Here is a 5,124-nt window from a genome sequence, read left to right on the forward strand (position 1 = left end):
TTTAGATTTAATATATTTTATTATAATTAATCTAGTTAAATAAATTCTTTATTTAATTTATATATAAATTTACTTTTACAGACTTTTTTTAGTATAGTATTTTTGGCTAATTCTAGTAGTATTAATCCTGATATTAATCTATTAAATATTCCGTCTATTCTATTTATATTAATATTTATATTTAGATTTTGGTAAATATAAATAATTAAATAGTTTTAGTTTATTTATATTATTAATACTAATACTATTCTTAAATAAATTCTTAATTATTTTTTTATTTTTAAAAATAATACTTAGAATAATTTTTAGTATAATATATCTTTTTCTATTTCTTCCGGTAATAATAGTTTTTTATTTAATAATATATCTGAAAATTCTCTTTATATTCTTACTTTAATAATCCGAATATTATTTATTATACTATTTATTTTAAAAAGTTAAAGCCCGAAATTATTAATTTTTTTATTCTAATATAGCTAATAAAAAATAATAAAATATATACTATAAGAATATTTTTATCTTTTTTAACTATTTTAAAAATATTATTTAGTATTATAAGAAATTTATAGTTAAAGTAAATTTATAAGTCTATTTCTAAGATATTATATTAATTTAATATATAATTAAACTGCCTAATATAAAAAAATATGTTATATTATAAATAATTCTTATAAATAGTTAATTTAAAAAATAAAAAAAAGTTGAAACTAAATATATTTATAATAATAATAAAGTTAAATATTATATACTACAATTTATCTAATATTTAAGCTGGTAAATATATGAGTTAATTTATTTAAAATATAATATATTATATTTATAGTACTTAAATAAATAATATATAAATTAAATAAATAATATATTTAATTAAATGAATAATATATTTAATTAAATTATTTATATATAAAATTATTTTAATTTTTATTTAAAAACCGGTATAGTTAGACTAATTAAAACTATAATTTTAAATATATTTTTTAAATAGTTTAATTAATAACAGTATCATTAAAAAAACTTGATTTGTATTATAAAAAAAGCGAATATTCATAATAATTCCAAATTCTATTAAAAATAATTTTAAGAAAATTATTAGTTCTAAAATACTCGGAATAATACTAACAGCGGAAATTCTTGGAATAATAAATTAGATAATTAAATATTTTTTGTCAAAACTAAAACTAATATAAAAATTATAATATTTTTTAATAATTTTAATAGTTTAATGACTAGTTATATTAGTAAAATAATTAAATATATTAACAGCTATATTAACAGCAGCTATATTAGTAAAACTATAATAATTAGAATATATAATAATAAAATTAATATTTTTATCAACTATTTTTATATTTATTCTTAAATATAAATAAAAATATAAATAATTGATAGTTATAAAATTAACTATATTAATTTTAAAATTGAGTATAAGATTAGTATAGTTAAAGTAGTAATAACTAATTTTGAAATAATTATAAAAATAATTAAAATAACTGTAATAATAATAATTATAATTATTAAAATATATATATTATTATTACAAATTTTATCTTATTTAAATTCTAAAAATAGTTTAAGTTCTAATATTGGTATAATAATTCTTATTAATATAACTATATTTTTTATAAAAATCTATTTATATAAAATAATCTACAGAATATCCTAAGAAATATCTACTAATTAGATTTATTTAAAAAAATATTTAATAATATAGTAGATAATAAACTGTTTTTTAATAATATTTATATAGTCTAAGTTATTATAAATAGTTTTATTAATAAATATTCTGTTTACTATTTTTAGAAATAGTATTTTTTAAATATATAAATAAATATCTTAATATCTTATAGTCTTATTATTTTATATTTTTTATTTCAACTAATAAATTTTTAGTTTTTTATAATAATTATAGTTAGACTTTTCTGTCTAATAATATATTATATAAATATTCTTTCTATAATATCATAAATATTATATTTATTATTTTTATTATTTATACAGCCGACACAACTTCTGTTATTAATAATAATAAGTTTATTTTTACTTCTGATAAGCTTAAAACCTATATAATAACAGTTATTATAACCAGCCGGTAACTAGCTTACTTAAACTATATACAAAATAATTAGATTAAATTATATTTTTTAAGACTTTTTAAAACTTTTTAATAGCTGAATTATTTTATTCGAATATATCAGTATATATTAAATAAAACAGATTTTCTATTTCTATTAATTGGTCTACTAAATTAACTAATTAATTATTAAATAATAGTTAACTAACTATTTAAGCCAGCCGGAAACTTTTTACTAATTAAATTATTTTTTTAGTTTTACTATAGTAGATATAATAGAAATAGATCTTTTTGTATTATTAATCAGCTGGTTAAGATAACTAATTAATTATTTAATAATACTTAACTAATTATTTAAGCCGATCGAAAGTCTTTTACTAGTTGAATTATTTTTTCAATTTTATTATAGTAGTTTTAGTAGTAATGAATCTTTTTTATATTATTAATTAGCTAGTTAAAATAACTAGTTAACTATTTAAAAATAACTAGTTAACTATTTAAAAATAACTAGCTGTTTAAGTTAATTACCAGTTTTTTTATTAATCGATTTTCTGACAGCCGGCGGGTTTTATAATTAAATATATTTTTAACAATACTTTTTATGAAGCCTCCGGGTAGGTATTTTTTATTTATTATTTTTTAAAAAATATTTTTATATCGGTTTTTTATTTATAATTTTAGACTTAGATATATTTAGTAGTCTAAAAACTATTAGATTAGATTTTTATAGCTTATATAAATAAGTTTTTATTTAATAATAAGTAAAATATTATAGATATTTAAAACTAATTAGAGTTTTTGATTATTTAAAAGTCTTTTAATAAGACTTTAAATAAAATAAAAATCTTAATATCTGATAGAAATTAGATTATATATTTTATTTATTTCAGTTTTATTAATATTTAAAAAAGTAAGATTTTTTATAATAATATTTATAATATATAGTTCTGCAGGTCTATATACCGAAGATAATTAAATAATATATAATATATTAATTTTTTAAGTTATAAAAATAATTAATACTAGTTTTAAAAATAAATCAATTAAAATATATTTTAAGATTTATTTTTTAGTTTATATTTAAATAAAAACTGTTAAGACAATTTTATATAAATTTTTATATAATAAAAAGATTACTATACTTAATAAAAGAATAATAAGATATATAATTATATTCCGAAAAAAAATAGTTTATATAGATTTCTATATTTTTTAATTTAAATTTTAAATTACTAAAAAACAGCAACTTTAAAAATTAATATTTTAAAATCTAATTTAGATTTTAATTATATAGCTGTAGTCTCGGCTTTCATAACAGCTTAACTATTTTTAGGTTTTTTAAAAATAAATTTAGCTTATTTAGTAGCTTTTTAAATATTTTTTTTAAAAAATAAATTAAATACTACTTCAGCAGCCTGCCTAATAAATTTATTAGTTTATTTATTATTATATAACTTAATATAGCTAGAGATTTATTATAAATAGATTATCTAACTATTCTAAAAAACTTTAAAATATTTAATAATTTTTTAAAAATATTTTTAACTAAAAAACTTTCTTAAAATTCTACAGATCCGAATAGTAGTCTAATTATTAATAAAAATTACTATAGTAATACCCGATCTTAGTAATAATATAACTTAAAATATATTAAAATAATATAAATATTATTAAGTTTTATAATATATATTATTTATATTATAAGAATTTTAAAATATATAATATTAATATTTAGGCTAAAAACTATAATAATATTTATCTTTTAGATAATATTATCTTTATTAGTATATACCGAAAAAATATTTTTTTAAAATATTTATATATATATATCTTAATAATATTATTTTTAGTAGCTGTAATAATAATATTTAAAAAATACTACTATAAGAATATTATTTAGAATTAAGTAATCTTAAGATCTTATAAATTAATTAATAATCTAAATTTAAGCTGCTATAGTAATAAAAATAGGAAATTCTATTTTAGATTATTTTTTTATTAGTAGTAGAACTTCGGCTTAACTAAAAATAAAATCTAAATAAACTAAATCTAAATATATATTAGAAAGATATATATCCGAAAATAAAATTAAAAAATATTAAAATTTAAAATTATTATTATTAATAAAATATAAAAATAAACTATTAGAACAAGCTCTGTAATAGTATAAAAAATAGTAATAATATAAATAAAAATCTATTTTTAAATTAATTTTATAATTTGAATTAGATATTTTCGAACTGTAATAAAGCTGTATTTAGTTTTAATATATTATATAAAATATTTATAAAATATTTATAGTTAGATAATAATAGTTTATATTTTATATAAATATAAAAGATTAATATTCTATATAAAATTAGTAATTAAAATAAAGTTAAAATTAATAAAACTATTTTAATTTAATAATATACTATATAAATTATATTAGTAAGACTATAGTTTAGAATTATTCTAAAATAATAAAGTATTAAAATAGGTATAATTATTATTTTTTAAATAATAATTAGGGTTTCTACCAAGCCGGTTAGCTTAAGAATATTTTAATAGTTTTTTTTAAAAATAAATTAGTTTGTTTATATTTTATAAAAATAAAATAGAAGATATATATAATTTTTTATTTTTTATATATAAAATAAATATATTTTAACTAATAGTAGTTTATCTCGGTAAAACTATTCTAAATTATAATATTAAAATTATTAATATATATAGTAATAAGAAAATCTAAAAATATAGTATAAATCTCTTGAATAAGATTAGTATTAAAAAAAAGAAAGAGAATTTATAAAAATAGAAAGTTCTAAAAAATATTTATATAAAAACTAAATATTATAAAAAGATTTTTCTATAAAAATAAAACTGTTAATTTATTAAAAAAAAACTGTTTATTTAATTAATTAATACTTAAAATATATACTATTTATACAGATTATAAATAAAATAGCAGAGAATAATATTATTAAAGATATTATATATATCAAGTATAAATAAATTAATTATTTTATAGCCGGTCTACTAGATTATATAAGCTTATTTTAAATAAAAAATAA

This window comes from Aspergillus fijiensis (genome assembly GCF_003184825.1).
Source record: "Aspergillus fijiensis CBS 313.89 unplaced genomic scaffold BO72scaffold_49, whole genome shotgun sequence".
Lineage (NCBI taxonomy): Eukaryota > Fungi > Ascomycota > Eurotiomycetes > Eurotiales > Aspergillaceae > Aspergillus > Aspergillus fijiensis.